Source organism: Protopterus annectens, chromosome 2.part2, assembly GCF_019279795.1.
Source record: "Protopterus annectens isolate FY-2018-M chromosome 2.part2, PAN1.0, whole genome shotgun sequence".
In the NCBI taxonomy this organism is placed as follows: domain Eukaryota; kingdom Metazoa; phylum Chordata; order Ceratodontiformes; family Protopteridae; genus Protopterus; species Protopterus annectens.
In genome coordinates, this window is record NC_056730.1 from 875,075,541 (window position 1) to 875,099,001 (window position 23,461).

Below are 23,461 nucleotides of genomic sequence, written 5' to 3' on the forward strand. Positions count from 1 at the left end.
TTGTAAAGGGCAGATCCTGCCTTTTAAACCTGGTTGACTTTTTCGAAGCAGTCACTAGAGCCATTGATGAGGGCAAAGCAGTCCATACTGCATACCTGGACTTGGCTAAGGCCTTCGACACAATACCCCACTCAGGCATCATAGATAAGCTAAACAGCTTAAAAGTAAACCCTTATGTCACTAGATGGGTTGCAAACTGGCTAAAGGACAGAACCCATAAAGTTAAAATTGCTGGAGCAATGTCAGACTCAAAGCCAGTCACAAGTGGTGTCCCACAGGGATCTGTCCTGGGACCCCTCTTGTTCAGCATTTATTTCTCAGATGTTAAAGCAAACATGGGAGGGCTGTGGCTGACAAAGTTTGCAGATGACTGCAAACTAGGCACCATAGTCGATACACCAGCAGATACACACATCCTACAAAAAGGCCTCACTGAAACGGACAACTGGTGCCGTAGTCACAGCCTTAAACTAAATGCCAAAAAATGTATAGTCATCCCTTTTGGAAAAAACAAAGTACCCACAAATTATCACATAGACAGCAACCCACTGAGTACGGAAAAAGTAATCAGAGACCTAGGGACCCAAGTAGACAGCGACCTCTCATTTGACACCCACATTGCCAAAGTGGTTAGAAAAACATTCTACCTTGCACACCTCATCATGAAGGGTTTCACATCCAGATCCAAGGATGTCATTGTACCCCTATATTCCTCCCTCATCAGACCCATGATTGAATACAATGCCCCATTTGGTATGTACCTCACCCGGCACTTGCAACAGCTGGAGAGACCACAAAAGTACCTCACCAAAAGGATCAAGGGTCTCCAACATATGTCTTATTCTGCCAGACTAAAGAAACTTCAGCTCTATTCAGTAGCATACCGCCTACTCAGAGGTGATCTCTGCCTGACGTACAAGGCCATGTCCAATCAGGATCTGATGGACATGCTCCACCTCAAAAAATCCAAATACATCAGGACCACGAGAGCTAAAGACTTAAACCTCAGCACAGGTATGAATAGGACATGCTGGAGGCATAGATTCATAACCCAGAGGCTTCCCATGCTTTGGAACAGGATCCCAGTTCATATTAGGCAGAGCCCCTCACTGACTCTCTTCAAGAGAAATCTTGATGAGTGGATGGGAGATCGTAAGTTTACCCCAGGGGTCACATCTGTGTCACTGCTAGACAGGGGCACAGTAAACTAATTCTATTATATAAGGGGACCTTCACTGTGTCACTACTAGACAGAGGTACAGTATTCTAGATTTATTCTGTACATTTTTGTACCATTTCATGGGGTGGCAAAAGCCACATCACTATGGCTAGGCTTACAAATGCCCCAGGGCAGATAGTCTAGTGCTATACTATGAAACTATGAAACAAGAGTTTACTGAGAGTTAGATTTAACATAGTCAGTACATATCAGATATGAACCTCTGCAGGAGCTGAAGACCTAAATTTCAGATGCCATACTCTGTTTATTTTAATGGACTTTTTTCTGAATGAGGCCTGTTCTTTTATACAACTTTAGATGCCATTGGAAAGCTTACAGAAGTATCAGTAAATCGGGTAACAGAGGTAGGTAAAGTTACTAGACAGGCCTTGTAACTTTAACCCCAACAGTCATCAACACCTTTCAAGAAGAAAACTCAAGAAGCATTCTCACATTTTTGTAAGCAAATCCATTTGAGATAGAAGTCAGCATTGATGAAACTAGTGCTGACATTAGGATATAAAGCAGGATGTGAAGCTACAAGCTGCACACAGCCTTTGGACACTTATGAGATGTTGAAAAGTACAGGGCATGGTAGCCATGTTAAACATTGCACTTACAGGGTAGAATTTATTAATTTGCTAGCTTTCTTTTTAACTTTCTAATTTACTTAAGGCATTAGTATTTCCTTTCTATGAAATGTATGGGTCTGATTAATGAACATGTTTGCATGTGGTTTGAGTTTATGGATAGGTGAAAGCTATTTTAAGGCTGACTGACCTATCTTTAATAGTAGTTGGCCAATGTATTTGTAGACACAGCTGAAGATAGTTTGGAGTAAACAGACAAAGTAGCTATTATTCATGATTAATAACAGTAGAAATATGGAAGATGGTCTAAGATATTGTTATGCTGGATGGAGGAGCTGTAGCATATTAAACTGGGGTCCTGGGTGGCATAACCATTGTGATCCTTCATTAGGATTTGCAATAATTTATTTGACAATAAAATTTGCTAATTTGCTTTTTAATATAATTAGCATCTTTTCATGATGTGGATCATTTCCACTTCATTTTCATTAAATAACACCTTTTCATAAGTTATATTAATAAAGAATTAATGAGCTCTTGTGCTTTTGTATTGTATCTTTAACACCTTCTACTTCATTAAATAATTTTACACTGGCATTCTTCAAACAGAGCCATAGCAAGGGAATTTGGTGCCTTGTGCCGCACACACATTTGATACCCATCCTCCCCATTGTCTATAAGTGACCCTGATCACTTAATAATGGCTAGTTAACTGCCAAACATTTTAAAAGAAGAGTCTGACAGTTTGTAAGCTGTCATAAGTGATCACTCATAGAGCTTTAAATTTGATAGACAATTTACAATCTGTGTATAAATTATTGCAAAAGCCTGTAAACTGTCAAACTATATATTTTTTAAATAGTTCAACTATCTATAAAAATAGAACAGTTTAACAGACAGATCGCAACCATGACTACTTAATAACAGTGTGTAAGCTGTCATAATTTTCTAAAGTTCAGCATCCCTACAAGTTGGCACCCGGGGCAGGTGCCCTTTTTGTCCCACCCTTCTTACAGTACTGTTTTTTTTTTAAACAGTTTTATTACATTGAAATAGATAAGAAAACATTATCTTGAGTTACGTACAATTTTGAATATGAATAATAGTGTCAATGAAAATTAAAAACAAACAAACACACAGACTGTTTACAATGACATTACCCACAAATGCAAGTTAATAAATTGGAAGTACTTTTAAAATATAATTACAATAATGTTAAACTATTTATCTAACAAATCATATACTTTCTTCCACATGTTGCATACAATAGTATTCCTAGAAGATATTGCTCTCTTGGTCAATATTTCTAAATTACATACTTCAAAAAGTAAATTTTTGAATTCATTTAATGAGGGGGAAGATTTAGACTTCCAGTTTCTTGTAATATTTTTCCTGGCTTCCGATAATATAGACCAGAGCAGAGTCTAATTAGCTTCTGTAAAACAATTTGGAACAGGAGAGTTAAACAATATAAGTAATTTTGAGAGAAAAACATTGTCTGTAAAATAGCTTGTAGGAAGAAATTAATGTCATTCCAGAATATTTTTGTTTCTATACAATCATATACCATATGAGCCCAATTCACATTAACCTCTTTATTACACCTCCAACATTTAACATTCTTCTTATTAAATTTAATTAAAGAAAGTTGGGTGATAAAAGATATATTTAAATATCTCCATGTGAAAATTTTCCATCTTAGTGATAGTGGTTACACTAGCTGATTGTAATATATGTAATTTGTCTTTGTCTGTAGCTTACAGTGCTGTTTTAAAGGCAGATGCTCTGTCGCATGTGTTACAATTACCAGGCACATCTGGTGTCTACATGCAAGTAGCAGACGTTTAAAAATGGCACATATTTAGTTCCATAAATGCTCCTGTTCCCTGCACCATACTGACATGATTAAATAAACAACCAAGTAAATAAGTAATTAACCATACTGATATGATTAAATAAACAACCAAGTAAATAAGTAATTAACCATACTGACATGATTAAATAAACGGCTAAGTAAATAAGTAATTAACCATACTGACATGATTAAATAAACAACCAAATAAATAAGTAATTAACCATAATGACATGATTAAATAAATAACCAAGTAAATAAGTAATTAACCATACTGACATGATTAAACAACTAAGTAAATAAGTAATTAACCATACTGACATGATTAAATAAACAACCAAGTAAATAAGTAATTAACCATACTGATGGGAGGGTGGCCTAATGGTTAAGGTGTTTGCCTTACAAACACAAGGCACAGGTTTTGAATCTCACAGGGGATAACTGGCTAGGCTTAAAATGGCTCGCAAGGGCAGTTAGCCTAGTACTAACCCATGAACCCATACTGACATGATTAAATAAACAACCAAGTAACCATACTGACATGATTAAATAAGTAAATAAGTAGTTAACCCATGATTAAATAAACAACCAAGTAAATAAGTAATTAACCATACTGACATGATTAAATAAACAACCAAGTAAATAACTAATTAACCATACTGACATGATTAATTAAACAACAAAGTAAATAAGTAATTAACCATACTGACATGATTAATTAAACAACCAAGTAAATAAGTAATTAACCATACTGACATGATTAAATAAACAACCAAGTAAATAAGTAATTAACCATACTGACATGATTAAATAAACAACCAATTAAATAAGTAATTAACTATACTGACATGATTAAATAAACAACCAAGTAAATAAGTAATTAACCCATGATTAAATAAACAACCAAGTAAATAAGTAATTAACCCATGATTAAACAACCAAGTAAATAAGTAATTAACCATACTGACATGATTAAATAAACAACCAAGTAAATAAGTAATTAACCATAGTGACATGATTAAATAAACAACCAAGTAAATAAGCAATTAACTATACTGATATGATTAAATAAACAACCAAGTAAATAAGTAATTAACCCATGATTGAATAAACAACCAAGTAAATAAGTAATTAACCATACTGACATGATTAAATAAACAACTAAGTAAATAAGTAATTAACCATACTGACATGATTAAATAAACAACCAAGTAAATAAGTAATTAACTATACTGACATGATTAAATAAACAACCAAGTAAATAAGTAATTAACCCATGATTGAATAAGCAACCAAGTAAATAAGTAATTAACCATACTGACATGATTAAATAAACAACTAAGTAAATAAGTAATTAACCATACTGACATGATTAAATAAACAACCAAGTAAATAAGTAAAATACTATACAGACATGTATAAAAGCCAAAATAACGCTCACGTACTACTTCACTGCCCACAAAGATATAACGTAATAAGTCAAAAAGCAAAAAAATAATGTGGGAAGCATAAAATGCAGAGCATACACAATGTCTCAAATGAAACTCGCTAAAATTATAGTGTTCGTAACAAGCACGGATGTCTTTCTCTATTTTGGTGATCTTTCAAAGCAAAAACTGGCATCCAGATACAACGAAAGTACAAAATCCTTTTATACTACCGGAACCATTTGCTGTCTGCTTCAACAAAATCCTCCACGAAACAATTGCTTGTTGTAAAACGAACAAAATACAAGCGTTCTGCAGAGGTTTACAAAGTATTTATTTAAGCAACGGCAAGCGCTTTCAACTTGTAGTCTTCTTCAGGCCGATAACAAAATAAAATTTCACAAGCATTTAAATATTCTAACATCATAAGGTATAGTGATGTCACATCCTGAATTAATTAAAAAATATATACATATATTGCCATGTTATTTAACTAATTCATTTAAAAACATTCTGTGCTGCCGAGAGATCTATCTCAAAATATGCATGCATACTCACTAACACCTATATCCTAGAATTATATAATAATAAATACTATAATTATATGCATATTCAAAAATAAAATTTTTAAAATTTTAATACACTCAACATATTCAGTCTATTGTTGTACAATTACAACAAGTATTACTTTAATAAAATATCTACTATTATACTAATCAAACTCAAAATGAGACACAGATTTATAAAAACAAATAAAAATATGAGTACAACTAACTACATGATAAAAACGCACGTGTTTACGCTATTATATAAGAAGCTGCGAGACACGTGTCATTAAATAAAATAAAGTACACAAATTAATCATGTGCTTTACATTAATGTACTTTCATATAAAATGATAAACTTACTGATTATAAAAATTAAATATTATAAAATGTGCTTAATATTATATGTGTTAATGCTGTTTTAAAACCTAATGCTTTATTAAGACCTGGAGTTTTGCAAGCATCCAAACTCACCTGCCAGAAAAATTCTATTTTCTAAAAGTAAATTTAAATAACCTCATCTAAGAAAATATATATTAGATATTATGAATACTAGTTTAAACATATATGATTCAGAATATATACTCAAAAGCACAAAAGATGATTATAAGCCAACAGCAGAACAGTTTTAATGTTTTAGAGTTCTGTTGTTGAATATACAGTGCTTTTTGACCTCAAAGAATTATGCCAAAAATATTCTCTACAGTCAAATAAAGTCACAATGTCACCCCCCCCCCCCCAGTTGAAACAAAACATTCATCAACACACAAAAAATGAGTATTCACAGCTTTAAATATTTGCCTGGAAATATGTCAATATTTCTATAACCGACATGGTGGAATCATGATATTAACAAGATTTATAATAAAAGGAAGTAAATTTTGACAAAAGTGGAAAGAGTAATTCCTAGAATTATAGAGCTCTCATCACTGAAATAAACAACTCAGGAGCTTAATAAAATCCACCAAAGCCAAGTTTGAGGCTACAATAGCTAACCAAACCATAGACAACTTTTAGTTATGTTTGTAATTTCAAAAGTACAACACAGCAATTCAATAAGTTGACTGTGAACAATGTTACCTACAATGAGGATGAAGCTACAGTGAACCTATTGGCTAATAAATTTAGCTATAACTTTATCCCTGTCTCCACTCTGTCTGTTCCTCAAAATATATCTGAAACTGGGTTATTTCCAATTATCATGAAAGATCCGGTCCTAAAAATGTTATCAAATTCTAAAAATACTGCATCGATGGGATCTGACTATATCCCTGGATGCATCTTATATAGCATGAAGCATGATTTAGCCATACCCCTAACAACACTGTTCACCCATAGCTTCCATATCTGTTTTGTACTCAGTGAATGCAGAACAACTACTGTCATTCCCCTGCATGGAAAGATTTATTATGGAGCTAAGCAATAATGGCAAAGGGAACCTCCAAACACTGGACCTGTCTAAGTTTAGAGTTGTCAAAGGCAGATCATGCTTACTCAACCTGGTGGACTTTTTTGAACTGGTCACTAAAGCAATGGATAAAGGCAAAATGGTACACATGTATACCTCAACCTGACCAAACATTTTGACACAATCCCCCAGTCAGGTGTTTGCTCACAGATAGGATTGCAGAAAATCAAAATATGGGAAGTTAACTCCACAAGAGACCAGTCACCAGTGGAGCCCCCCAGGATTCTGTGCTGGGATTTAGTCTATTTGGCAGTTACTTCTCTGAAGTAAAAGCCAATACCAACAGGTCTCTGGCTGACTAATTTTGCAGAAAGCTGTAAGGTTAGGACTGCTACTAGTTTGGGGATTACTGAATCCCAAAATGACTTAGCCATTCTGCAGGAAGTTTTGTCCCAAATAAATAACTGGCACCAAAATCAAAGAGTGAAGCTAAATGACAAAAAAGCATTATTGTATCCTTTGGGAAGTCATCTACCCTGAGGAGCTACCACATTGACAATACACCTCTAAGAGTTGACCCAGTTCTTCAGGATTTCAGAACTTATGTGGACAGTGACCTAACTTTTTGTCCATTGTCATAAGAAAGTCCTATACTGCACAGCTTATAAATAAACATATTGTGTCTAGATCTAGGTGTGTCATTGTTCTTTACAAAGCCTTCATTAGGGTAAAAACTTGGGTAGTATGCCCTGTTTGGCATGTGTCTGTCCAGGCAATGTCCACCGAAGTACCTTACTAATAGGATGCAAGGATTAAACAATATGTCCTACATGGGCCGACTCAAAGTCCTGTCATTATACTCAGTATCCTACAGACTGCTAAGAGTTGATGTGTGTCTAGCATACAAGAAGGCATCCTCTCACCCAATACTGATGGATTTACTGCTCATCAGCAAATCAAATAGCATTTGAAACACTTGTTCTAGGGATCTAAATCTCTTCTGAAATAACAATAGGACAGTTTGCAGGGACAGATTTATCTTGCAGAGGATACCACTGCTTTGGAACAGACTCCCATTCATGTGAAACAAAGATCATCCTTGTCCATTCAAGAGCAGCTTGGACCTATGAATGGTAAACAGAAAACTTATCCCACGACTGCCCTCTGTAGCACTAATGGACAGAGGCAGCTCCTAGATGCTTTATTCCCGCAGGGGTCACCTCAAATTATCTATGGTATGACCCCAGTTATTCTCAATAGGGGAAATATATAGTTATTGACCATGGGATTGGTAAGGCCAATGTAACATCAATTGGGATAGGTTAATCTGAGCAGCAAAAGGGAAATTGGCTTGGGTTAAAATGGCATGCAAAGTCATCTAGCCTAATATTTACCTATGAAACCTGTATGTTACATAGGCTACAGCAAATTTGCCCTGATTAATCAGTCACCTCTTGGAATTGTAGAACTGAGAGTGGTACAAGCTTCAGAGGTTTTGGAATGCAGTGCAGCCCTTTAATTATCTACAAGAGAGATCTTCAAGGTCTCTTAAATAACTTCTGGCCTCAGAGGTGCAGCTGTTGCCACCTTTATGTTTGTTACAATATGTAGCCTGGAAAGTATGGAGTCAGCAAGAGTATGCAATATTGAAGCTTTAACTTCTAGTAGCAAAGAAGGTTATTAATAAGAAATAGAAAATTCAGCATGAACAACAGATAAGGGATGTCTTATCCATTATGCAAGGGATTTGCAGGCAGAGATTTCTAAACAATGGTTGTCATTACTTATATATAAAGATACACTATAGAGAGGAGTGGAATAGCACATGTGGTACTTCTGGAAGTAAATATCTGTGGATAATTTTGATGGTGTTTGGGCCTACTAATGGCAATACAATGCAGATAATCACAATAAAGTCAATGTTTCTTACATTAAAAATTCTAAACACTGTGATTACATAGGGGTTTGCTATATTATTTAAAAGTATGGGCCTTGACTACAGCATGGATTAGTAAATAGCATGAGTGCATCACCTATATGTTTATAATATATTTCATTAACAAAAATCTAAATATCTGTATTGGTGTATGAGCTTACACAGTTAAGGTGGTTTTAGTTAAAAGACTTACAAATTTTTGCACTATATGAAGTAGCCAGCCTTCTAGATATTAGGATACAGTAAATAACATGCTAAGTTTTAAATAATGAATGCATAACTAATGTTTTATGATGCATTTCAGTGAAAAGCAAAAAATATGTGTCAATGCACAAGCTTAAAACTGATCTTGAAAGGCAAATGGAAACTAATCTGTGGGATTAAACTTGTAATTTACCTTGATATACACTGAATGTGTAGCTCTGTGATTGGAACATTTAATCTGCTTTGTTTCTTTTTAGTGAAAATGAATTTATACAAGTTATATTTGATCAAAAAAGTCAATATTCTTACTTTCTAACCTGACTATGCTACAGTACCAGTGTTGTTAAACCAGATACGTAGTTTATGTAACTAGTAGCAGTCCTAGATTTTTAGATGGGACCATATTGCCAGTCTTGCAGTTATCTGCTTATTTAGTAATCCAAAGCTCCTTTTGTACCTTGAGTTCAGAGCAGTGTTTCAAGTAGTAGAGGGCTCAGTAGAGAGCCTTGTGAGAGATTGCTAGGTGCCCTCAGAGGGTCCAAATGGAGAAATGATAGGGATCCAAATGGAGAGAAGATAAGTCAGCAAGCAAAAGAGAGCAGTATTGCTGGAACTGATGTCATTCTCAAGTCTTGGTGAGTACCTTCATGAGGAGGACCCTGTTTTTCACAAAAACTCACCAATATGATACTGATAGATAAACTGTATTTTATACAGCATATATCACAGACAGAAGCAGGTTACAAATAAAAAAATAGCTAGGTGCACAAGACTCAGAATTAAAAAAGTGCCCAATCCTGCTAGGTGCACTGGTGCCAGGACTGGAAAACAATGACAGTGTAGAATCTTCAAGACATGGAAACATTCCTACAATGGGGCTAGGCCAAGCCCAGGGGGAGGATGCCTCCTCTGTTGTAGAAGGAAGTAGCAGTCCACAAAAATCACAAAAACTGATAGACCAAAAGAAAAGCCATAAAGACGATACAGTGAAATATTGAGGATAAGAAAGTATGTATTGTTACGATTATGCAAGAAGCCCAGAATTTCCAGACACAAGATATACAAAAAGATTAAGAGAGAAATTAGAGGAAAGAAAAATACTTCCACAAGAAAAACTGTCAGAAGCTTCAAATAAAAATTTGTGCTCATTAATACAACAGATATATATATATATAAAAACATTATATAGACCAAGAAACCTTGGGCCACTTGGAAAAAGAAGCGAGTGAAAAAGTGTGAAAATATAAAGAACAAAATATAGAGACTTTTGAAAGGTATGAAAAAGAAATATGGACATGGGAAACCCAACGAGATCTGATATGGTACAACATTTATGGAAATGAGACATGGGAAACCCAACGAGATCTGATATGGTACAACATTTATGGAAATGAGACATGGGAAACCCAACGAGATCTGATATGGTACAACATTTATGGAAATGAGACATGGGAAACCCAACGAGATATGATATGGTAAAACATTTATGGAAATGAGACAGCTGAATTAATCAACACAAAAAAGCAGCCCAAAGATATTCAAAGAGAAATACAGGCAAATATACATAAAATATGATCACAAAGAGGGAACATAGAGCAGAAGATTAGTAAAGTAAAAGTTAAAAATCAGAAGATGAAGTTTTGGAATACTTGTAAAGTAAAGGATTTAGTGCAGAAAGTCTAACACAGGTTACATCACAGCATGATGGAACAAAGAGTCCCCAAAGTAAGGAAAAACAGGAGGAGCAGCAGTTATCTGAAGAAGAAATATGGGCATAGGAAAGCAAAAGAGGTTTATTATGGTGCAATATTTATGCAAAGGAGAAAGCAAAACTAAGCATTACAAAAAGAGCAGCACTAATGATATCTGAAGAGAAATACAGGTAAAGGCATCCAGACATGTAAAATTTTACAATACAAAAAATAAGAAAACAAGGAGGAAAAGTAGAAACGAGGATTAGTAATGGAGAAGTTAAAGAAGTAAAACTGAGGTTATAAATGAAGGATTTAGTGTAGAAAATCTAACTCGAATAACATCACAGCAGCAATGCATCCCCAGATTAAGGAGAAACCAGTGGAGCAGGAAAACATCTGATCAGTTGCCATATGAAGATACTTTGGAGCTTTTCATAGGAAACCAGTGGAAACATTCAGTTGGAGTTGCACAGCAAGAGAAAGAACAAGAAAATGTGTCAACTCTGATGCAGTCAATGTTGTGGAGAGATAGGTCAGTGAGCTGCCATATGAAAGAGCAATGGCTGACACAGGATGAAACTGGAAGGTGCTACAGAACTTTCTATAGAATGCCTGCAGGAAATGGAGAACAAAGAATGTGTCCTCAGTTTAGAATAAAATGACCTAAGAGAAGAGTTGCTTGATTTAATAGAAATGGACAGACATGTTGAGATCAATGAAAGAAATAGACTACAGAAAGTCAATAAAACTCAAAAAGTTAATAGGATATATTACCATGCAGCTAAATTAATAACAGATAAAGACTTACCACAAAAACATGGGGTAGTAAGTAAGGGAAAGGAAGATGAGAAATCAAATGCCGTCATGGAAGTATCAAACAGAAAACTATAAAGCAATTAAGACAAGAAGTGTCACTGTTAGAAGAGTATAGAAGCAGGAACAGATCAGCGAAAATACTCAGAAAGATAGACATGATAAAAGCAATGTGCAGTATCAGAACAGATCAGGATCTAGTGTGCACTATCACAAATGATCAACCAAAAATATCAGCACAGGCAGAAAAACTTAGAAGATATGCAGATAAATATAAAGGAAAAGTACAAAATATGCAATTTACTGATGGCCCAAAAAAGTTTTATAGAGAATTGGGAAACAAGGCAAAAGGAATTGAAACACTACCAAAAAAGAAGAAATAGATACATTTTGGAGGAATATCTGTGAAGATCCTGTGGAACATAACAAAGATGCTAAATGGGTAGCAAAAAGGAAAATGTACAGGATATGAAATGGGAGGAAGTAATGGCCAGAGAGATTGAAACAAAGTCAAAAAAAGCTCCTAACTGGAAACCCCCTGGCCCAGATGTGGTAACTAACTTCTGGCTAAAAGTATTAGTATGAAATCCAAAAACAGGGACGAAAACCACAAAACGGCACCCAACCAGAAATATTCAAGTCCTTTAATAAACTTAAGCGCTTTTCATTTGTCACAGTATGCAAACTTCTTCAGAAAAATGAAGTCACATGCAAGAACTCTTTAAATTTAAAATCAATTAACAACTCAATAAATCAATAATGTAATTTGAAGAAGAAAATACACTTAAATAAAGGTACACTTAAATGAATTTTCACACACACCGCTGCACTGACTAAAATTGCAAATAAACACTGTTCTTAATATACCTGTAACCTCTCTCGAACTTATAACATTTAAACATTACCATTAAAAATGAGGCTATAAGGTAACAGTAAAGTACAGTTCTAAATAAACTCAACATACACCTTATTTACAAATACTGTAGTTAAAGTGTATTATCTAGTGAGACTCTTAAGCTTCAGAATACTACTAATTGAACAGTGTGTTGAATACTTAATGTTGCGTTGGATTCACTATTGGTGCGATTGGACAAATTAGAATGCCAACACAGTGTTTGTAAAGCACCGCCAGCACTTGACTCCGATTTACCGGATGAAGCTGCAGCATCTCTAGCGAACTGTGTAGCTGATACAGTAGTTCACCTTGCATCTAACTTGCAAAGTTCGGAACATGGGAAGAGGAGTATTCCGGCCAGTGGAACATTTATTCTACATCATGAACATTCACTTTTAGTCGCAAACGAATGTGCGGCTGGCTTGCAAAGAAGCAAAGGAGTTTCTGCCGCTTTGAAAAATTCAAATAGTATTTCATCTGTTTCTAGCAGTTTGGGTTCACTGGCAGCTGCAATACCTGCTCCTGATACAGTAAACAATGGTTTAGTTTTTGACATTAACAACTGGTTAGCTGATAATTTTATTTTTTCATCATTTGATAAAGGGACTGTACAATGGAGTAGGGACAATGAAGGTGAGCAGGCTGATATTTCTGCTAACCTTAAAAACCTGGACAGTTTATTAGTGAAATTAAAGAAGACCCAGCTTGAGATTTCCTATTTCCAAGAGTGCCTTAAACTTAAAATAGTCCCAAAGGGTTTAAGGCATTGTGAATATCCTACTGGCTTAGTAGTTAATTTGACATTTTACAAGGACTTACTTGCATTGTTTGTCCGTCAAGGTTTTGAATGATTAGACCTGATGATCAAACATTGTTCTCTGTTGGTGGACTCCTTAAGTAAACATGTTTCTGAACTCGATTAACTTATTAAACTTGATACAGAGTTTTTTCGTTATAAGTATGAGTACAGTAGGATTTTTTCAAGTATTGAACAGTATCTTAATAAGCTTAGAAACAATATAATTAAGAAACTTGATAGGGATACTAAAGCTTACAATGAAGGGACTGAGTATCCAAGGGCTTCTCCAGCACAAGTCTGGCACGGTCCAACTAGACCTGCTCACTCTCTATTAGACAACAGAGCTCCACCTTCTAACATTGATAACAATCAAGTTTTGGATACTTCAACTCCTCCTGTCGCCTGTTTGGATGATACATCTCAAGCTGAATTCAGAAGGAGTGAGGTTCCACAGAATAATAACACGTCGGGCCATTACAACTTGAGGTCCACTGACCCTAATTTTTAGGGACAAGACCCAAACAGCAGACAGGACATTTCAATCAGAAAAACAAACAGAAGTTCAGATAACTAAGGACTTGAGTTTGAGTCCTACTAGTTTAACACAAATTGTTTTTCCAACAGTTTTGCACAATCTTAATGTCCTTGTCACACCTATTGTGAATGATGTACCTTCTTGTGAAACAGAGTTGGTAGATGTTGTACTTAGTGAGACTCTAACTGAGGAAGTTAATAACTTGACTACCTCTTTACCAGTGATACTTAATAATGTTAATGGAGATTTTAGGGTGTATAATTTTTCTTCAGTTGATATAACACCTGATTTAGTCGAGTTATTTTCTAAGGGTCTTACGTATGTTCCTGCTCAGAAACTTGATTTGGTCAAAACAATTATTGATTTAAAATTATTCACTAGGAAACGTAACCTCAATTTAATGATGGGTAGTAACACCGCGACTGACAGTAACAACTTTAGGATTCCTAGTGTTTATAACTCTCCTCTACACCCATTACTGCAGGTTTTTGAACTCATGTCTGAATTAGATATTCGTCAAAAGTTTCAGGCAGGGCAACATCGTTTTATTTCTGGTACGAACACTACAGTAGAAAAGGAATGTCTTGAATCTATTAAATTTCAAGACATTCGTATTTGCAAACTGGATAAGGGAGGGGGGGGTTAGTAGTATTTGACAGTACTGACTACAATAACAGGATGTTCTATCTTTTGGACAGTCCCTCTTACTCAATTATTTCATGTTCTGAAACTAACAGTGCCTATAACATTATTAAGAACACTATTGAGGAAATGTATATAGAGGGAAGAATTACCTAGAACATCTTTAATTATATGTCAACAGTGTATCCCAGATTTCCCTGTCTCTTTGGGATATCAAAAATCCACAAGGATTTAACTAACCCCCCATGCGTCCTCTTGTTGATAGCAGGGGTTCTCCAACTTACCCTTGCGCGAAAGTAGTGGACGCTATTTTACAGAAATATCTGGTGAAACTTGACCAAATTTGTAAAGATTCTTGGACATTTCTAGACAAAATCAACAGGTTGGTGTTTGACGTTAGATATAACTTTCTTACTATCGACGTCAAACACCTTTATACATGTATTCCACATGATATAGCCTTGGAATGGGTTGACCAAATGTTAAGGGTACAAGGTAGTACCAGAAATGAGTTGGACCTTGTTCATGAACTTTTGGACTTAATTCTTGACAACAACTATTTTATGTTTGGAGGTAATTTTTACCACCAAAATGTCGGGGTTGCTATGGGCTCTCCTTGTGGTACCAGTGTTGCTAATATGGTTATGGCCCACTGGGAACACCTTTTTGCCCTTAACAACTGTGAATTTAAAGAAAATTTAATATTTTATGCTCGCTATTTGGATGATATTTTTATCCTATTGGATGGCGACAAGACCATCAGTGATTTAGTGGTTGATTACTTTAATAGAACCACTCAGTTCTTGAAGTTTACTTTTACATTTGACACTGAGACCATAGCATACCTTGACATTTTATTGTCCAAAAACCATGTTACTCAAAAACTTACAGCTACTATTTACAGAAAGAGTACTTATTCCAACTCATTTCTACACGTTTCCAGCTGTCACCCATTCCGTCAGAAAAGGGCTATAGTTAAGGGCCAATTAGTCAGGGCAGCACATATTATTACATTAGACGAGTATTTCCATGCTGAATGTTTACATTTAAGGAGTATGTTTTTACACCGTGGTTACCCTGACTATATGGTCGATGGGATTATAGAAGAGGTCATGAGTAAACGTTTGAGACATTTTTATAAACCAATATTGGACAATAGGTACATCTCACAAGATGAAGTAAAGAATGCTTCCTCTCTGTCTCTTAATGTCTCCAACAGTTTACACTCATCTGGGACACCAAGTGTTACTTTTATAACAACTTTTAATCTCAACAGTAAGGACTGTTTTCAGATCTTGTGTAAAAATTGGGCACTTTTCAAGAGTGACAACAGTCTTTTCCAGAGAGTAGGTGACCACCCTGTTGTTGTATACAAGAAAGCCAAGAATCTTAAGGCTTTTTTTGAACAACAACAAATGCAACATGGCAGAACAGTTGGCATGTATAAATGTTAAGCTTGTAATTGTTGTCAACATGTCATTGAATCAAATATATTTAAAGTCCATGATCAACAATATAAGTTGAAGTTGAGAGTGAATTGTAACTCAAGAATGATAGTCTGTTTGGCTCAGTGCCAGTCCTGTTTAGCCTTCTACATTGGTAAAACGGAGAGGAGGCATCGAGATCGTATTTATGAACATACGTACACTATTAGAAAACACAAACTAGATAATGCCTTGGCTAAACATATCTCATTGTACCACGGCCATAGTTTTAAATTTATAGTGATTGATCAAGCATTTCAGAACCCTTGTGATGGTCCGGTTACATTAAAACTAGAGGAACTCGAGTTGAGTTGGCAGATCAGGTTAAATGCATATAACGTGCCAGGGCTAAATGAAGGCTGTTCAATTAGTAGTATGCTGAAGCTTAAGAGTCTCACTAGATAATACACTTTAACTACAGTATTTGTAAATAAGGTGTATGTTGAGTTTATTTAGAACTGTACTTTACTGTTACCTTATAGCCTCATTTTTAATGGTAATGTTTAAATGTTATAAGTTCGAGAGAGGTTACAGGTATATTAAGAATAGTGTTTATTTGCAATTTTAATCAGTGCAGCGGTATGTGTGAAAATTCATTTACGTGTACCTTTATTTAAGTGTACTTTCTTCTTTAAATGACATTATTGATTTATTGAGTTGTTAATTGATTTTATATTTAAAGAGTTCTTGCATGTGACTTCATTCTTCTGAAGAAGTTTGCATACTGTGACAAACGAAAAGCGCTTAATTTTATTAAAGGACTTGAATATTTCTGGTTGGGTGCCGTTTTGCGGTTTTCGTCCCTGTTTTTGGATTTCATTGTCTGTTCATTTGCCTGTTTTGAATAAAAGTATTAGTATCTTCACATGAAGATTTAGCCATGAGTAAGAACTATTTATATGTCCAGCCTGACCAGACACCAGCCTGTTTAACAATAGGAAAAATAATACTCCCACTTAAGATCGAGCCTGCAAGCTGTCGTAAAATTATAGACCAATAACTTGCCTTCTGATGACATATAAACTATGCACTGGAATTGATGCTGACAGAGTTTATAGTCTTTTAGAAGAAAACTCAGTCATGACACCAGAACAAAGGGGTAGTAAAAGAAAGTCATATGGAACAAAGAATCATTTGCTTTTAAATAAAGTCATAATGGAGAACTATGAAAAGGGGATGAGTCTAAGTATGGCATGGACTGACTGTAAAAAAGCATTTGACAGTATACCACATTTATGGATAAAAGAATGCTTAAAAATGTGTAATATACACCCTACACTTATTGATTACATTACAGCAATCATAAAACAGTGGCAGACCACTTTGCAATAAAGCCACAATAAAAGACAAATTATTATTCCAGGGATAAAAATTCAAAGAGGGATATTCCAGGGTGAATCTCTGTCACCGCTGCTATTTTGTCTTGCTCTTAACCCATTAAGTTGTCAACTTAACAGTTTAGGTCATAGCTACAATTTGGCTCCCAGAAGACAACAAATTGTAAAGACTTATCTTCTTTTTATAGAGGATTTAAAACTGTATAATGCATCAGATGAGGAACTGAAAGCACAACTGCAAGTGGTCAAAACTTTTTCAGATGATATAAGAATGTCATTTGGCCTTGATAAATGTGCAAAAGCAACCTTTAAATCAGGAAAGCTGCAGCACCAAGAAAATATCAGTTTGTGACAGGAATGTGATATATAAAAGAACTTGAATAAGAAGGAGTGTATAAATATTTGGAACTGATGAAAGGTCAACAATAAAATATGGACAAATGCAAATAAAACTTGGTAAGGAATATTTAAGAAGGCTTAAATTAATACTGTAAACAGCATTGACATCTAGGAACAATGTCCAAGCTATAAACCAATTTGCTCTTCCTGTCCTAACTTACAGTTTTGGAGTGAGTGACTGGCACCAAAAGCTGTTAGATAGATTGGACAGGAAAACAAGAAAGCTGCTTTATGTTCATCAAATGATTTATAAAAATCAGTGGATACCAAGATTATATATTCCCCATTCTGAAGGAGGTATTGGCCTCCACAAAACTGATTACATGTATAGATCTACAATTGTAGGGCTAAACATATATTTGCTGACCTCAGCAGACCCAAACATAGTGAGAGTTTTGAAACATGAAGAGAATAAATCCAAGATGACGTCCCTGCTTAGTTTAGCAGAAGCATATTGGCACCAAGCGGGACTGGAAATCAAACCAGAAATAGATAAAAATCAGGCAGCAACTGAATGTGCCAAAAAACAAAAGAAAGAATAGGTGAAGGATCATATGAAAAAGCAAGAAATGTGGAAAATGCATAAATATAGTTGGAAGTCTAGAAAACTCTTAGAACAACCTCATGTTGATCAGGATCAACTTACAAAGTCCATTAAATATGTGGAAGAAACAGACAAATTTAGGTCTTGTAAAAGAGAGTTGGCAACAGTCGTACATCTTGTTACTGGTTGTGATATACTAATAGCAGAAGGACTGTATACTGGAAAGCATAATAATGTGGCAAGACTGTTGCAATGGGGATTGCACAAACGTTATAATATTGAGTAAGTGAAAAAGATTGGAAACATAAGCCACAACGCATCATATTAAATTATGAAGTTTGTATCACATTGGATTATCCATTACAAACAGTTAAAAAATAGATGCTAGAAAACCAGATGTAGTAGTACATGAAAAGAAGACAAAAATAACATTGATCATTGAAATTGCTACACTTAGTCACTACAGTGTCATGTGCTGAGAGACACAAAGTCTTAAAATATCAGGATTTGCAGGCTGAAACGAGGGCAACGTGGAAGAAAGATATCTTGACAGTTCTGGTAGTAGTAGGAGCAATGGGTCTTATAAAAAAAAATGTACAGTCATGCTTAGATATAATACCAATACATGTAACTCTGTGCAGACTGCAGAAGGAGTCATTACTGGGCACATTGCAGGAGCTACAGAGAGCACTTCTGGCTAACATCAAAGACTGAAACAATACTAATTTCATGAACTTTAGTCATACTTTGACTTAGGAATGGGGTCCATTCCCATCATGGTATTAGAAACACAAAAGACTTGGAGAAATAAATAAAAAGGATCTGATGAATTATTGCATTTTGTTACTTAACCATTATTTGACAAACTGAGTAATGGCCTTTTTGCATTTAGCATACCATACTTATCAACAATACTTTTTTTTGCAAGAATAACATTTATTATCAAAATCATCATAAACACTTTTCCCTAGTGACTAGCTAGTTACTCACCTTTGGTTTTATCATATTTGTCAGTTTAAAAATAACAGTACCCTTCTTCATTATACATTTGGTAGCAGCCCATTATTAGGAATTCCATTCCAATTATTTTTGTATCATTAATATGTATGCAATGAATCCTCACTTTTACATCAAGCTTGCAATGTTGCTCTATAACAATAAATACAATATAGACTGTCCTCACTTTATGTTGATGTATCCCATTCATGTTTTAGGGTACATGCCCTTGGCATACTGTTTTTCCATTGCTATGCCAACTGGTTACAGCACTGAAATTCATTACTGGATGTACAGTTTAGATTATTGTCAAGTACTTGTGTTATTTCCTTGGTTACTCTGGTTGTTGTCTATTTTACTAATAACCCATTGCCATTTGTACTGTTTCAGCTGTCTAACTCCCAGATCACTTCTCCATGCCACATCCCTTTTGTTTCCTTCCCATTCTCCTTTCCTCTCATTTTAGCCTGAGATATATTTTTTATACTCTCAGCCAGCACACTTCCCTTATTCCTCTTTTCTTTAGGCCTCCGTTTTCATCATTTAAACTTTTATTAACTATTTATATATTTTCAGTTCCCTTTTCCTTTTTTCCCTTTTGATCCCCCCTACACACACATTAGTCACTTTTTAGTCTACCTCTTCAGCTGGGGCCCTTTATCTTGTATCCATTCCTCCCATCTTCTTCTGAATATGACCATTTTCTCCCTTCATTTCTTTACTTTCCAACTCTAGAAGTTGTTTTATCATCTAGTTTGCCTTTTCCCTCTTAGGAGCTTCCCTTTTTTCCATTTCTTAGTTATTACTTTCTTTCTTTCCCATTGCCATTATCACTCCTGTATCCCCTCCTCATAACCTCAAAGGAATAATTTTGTAGTTAGTGTACCCTTTCCTTACTGTTTCTCATTCAGCAATTGTCTCAATTCTTCCTGAAATTCTTCTAGTAACCTGCATTCCCAGAAAACGTGACTCCATGTTCCTGCTCCTTCTTTGTACCTCCAGCATATTCTACATCAGTTGGGAATATTCTAGATAAAAGTATTGGATTATAAAAGTATTTATACAGGCACGTCCATGCAAAGATCCTAAATGTATGGGATTTTGTTTTATAACTTGGTAATTGGACATTTTTTGTTCCTTCTTCCTGCAAGATTGGTATGCCTAATTCTCTCTCCAATTCTCCTTTTAAATTGGGAACAAATTCTTGTCCTTTTCTTTTTATTCATCTTCGCTCTATCTTTAATAGTCCTCCTGTCTTCTTTCCCTGTATCCTTCCCATCTCTGTTTCTTGTTTTAGTTCTGGGGTCTCTGCTGTCTCATCCCATTTCTTCTCAATTGTCATCCATACACTTATAATCCATTGATTTCCCCACTCTGGATTCCTTTCTAGCTTAAACTCTTCTTTCAGTTCCTCCCAAGTCTTCAGCCTACCAACTACGTGTATGTGTTCCCAGTATATGGTGTGACTTTGCTTTTTTACCCATCTCCATCTTACATTTCCTTTTGAAATTCCTCTTTTTTTGTAAATATAGGTGCTATTATTGTTCTTCATCCCTCCACTCCTTCCTCTTGCTATACATTTTGGAATTCCTTTTGCATTTGCCTCATCTATTGTAAATCTGAGTTCTCTGGTAATATTTCCAACATCAATTCTATCATGTCCCTTTCTTCCCTGAAGTTTTCCTCTCCTTGCATTGTCATGTGTTTCCAGTCAGCCTTATAGTCTGCATCCACCAGTCTTGGTATGATTATAAGAGAGACTTGTAGGTTTCTTGCAAGTCTAGCCCACCAATACTCCTTTTTCTGTTAATTCCTTAATTCTTTCCCATGCTACTCTTGTTTTTTTTTCTCCTTCCCTTATAAATTCTCAATTTAACTATTTCATTTTTATGTCATTCCCTGGCATTTCCTGTCATGAATATTTAAATTACTGCATTATGCACATCTGTAAAACCTATATCCTCTAATCAGTATCCATTTTAATTGTCCTTCACCTCCTTAGCTACTCCTTCACTTTCTCATAGATACCCTCATATGTACACCTCCTAGATTGTTCTACCATTTCTTACATAGATATGGTATCTCCTTCTCTAACATTCCCTCTAAAATGCTTTCCACATTGTCCTCTCTTCTTTAATTTATCAAGATTGTTTTGGCTTTATCATAATTTATCTTATAATCTGATCTCTTCCTGGACCCTCTTAAAATATCTTGCAATTCCTCTAAATCTTCTCTATATTTTATTAATGTCATTAATATGTCATCTACATTAGGTGTAATCTTTTATCCATATCCTCCACTGATAACCTCACATGTTGAACCTCCTTATTGTCTCTATTATTCATTCTATATATAGGGCAAAAAGGAATGGGGAGATGGGGCATATCTACCTACCTCTTTTTCACCAAGTTCCCTTGACAAACTTGCTCTTATTTTCACTTTCACTTTAGCTCCTTTATATATTCCCTTGATAATCTCTATCCATTTCCTCAGGAATTCACTTTTACTTTCTATCTGAAATAAATATCCCCATCTTACCCTATCAAAGGGCTTTAACACACCCAGAGATGCTATGGTCAATTCCTGCCTTTCATTTGTGCATCTTGCATTAATAGGAGTGCTTTTATTAACTTATCTGTCATTCTTCCTCCTAAAAACCCACTTTGGTCTTCATGAATTAGTGTTGGTAGTAACTTTCCTAGTCTGGCAGTCTACTTATATTAACAAAATACATTTATAGTCATGGTTTAATACCAAGGTTGGTTGGTAGGAGGTTGGTGTTTTCAATCCTCCCTTTTTTTATGTATTATCATTGTGATGTCTCCCCCCCCCAGGCAGTAATCAAGGAGCCCAAATCCTCACCATTGACACTGGTGAGGGACGTTCATATGGAACAAGGACACATACATACAGTATTTCCAGATGCAGCTCTCTGCATCAAGCACAATTTCCCTTAAGAGCACGTAGGGAACACACTCAAATCTGGGGTCTAGGTTCCTCCCCTCTCTCTAGGACCCTAATAAGACTCCCCACTGGCATAGTTTAAAGTTGAGTCCTCAGCTGAGTGTACAAGCCAAGTCCTCCAACACCCTCTTTGTGAAACCAGTGCTCTGTGTCCCTGCTCCAAGTAGCTGACACACACACTCTTTGAGATTTGATTTGCACACATGCTCACACACACACACACACACACACACACACACACACACACACACACACACACACACACACACACACACACACGCACACACACACACACACACATACATACAAACACATGGGAAAGACTGGCACAGGTTTACTCGCCCTGCTACCCTTTGCCCAGACTATAAGGTAGTTACTGCCATCAGACACTCCAAAGCCAGATACTCTAAGGCTCTTACAAGGGTACCCAATATACTGAGTGAAATTAATATTAATACAAATGGTAGTGTTTGACCAATGTGGCAAGGCTGTCAGGAGTGGCCACAGTGTCACCAAATAAATATAAGTACTCTAAAAGGTTAGAATATTCTCTAAAAAACAGCCACAATGAGACATTTAAATATATTTAATAATAAATAATAAAATAATATTGAAAGTAAAACAAATGTCAAGAGTCGTACACAGCTGGACAGTTCCTCTTTTTCAGAGATACAGGAACAAACGATTACGTAAAATAAATGTATAGTTTATTTGTAAAACGAGTTAGCGCTTTCACCTAATAAGGCTTCTTCAGACTCAGATAGCACACTCAATTAAAATCGCAGTTAAATAGCCAAAAAGGCGGGAAATTAAAATCCATCTAAGTAAAAAATTATTAATAATTCATAATAGCCATCAATAATACACATATATAAATAACATACAAAAACCATGCAATGAAATCCTGAACATTAATAAGTGGCTCATGTTAAAACTTAATACTTAATCGTAAACAAAATGTTTATGTATAGGTTCTGAGTTTTCTCATTTTTAAAAAAGGTTTAACCAAGAACATAGTGTTCAGACCATACATATCCGAATGTAATTTCAATATCCAAATGTTCTCCCTACCCTCTGTATAGTTTTTAATGTCCCCTCCTCTGATGTTAGGATACACTTGTTCTATTATCCTGAATTTAAATGTATGTGTATTACCAAATTCTATAATATGTCTGGCC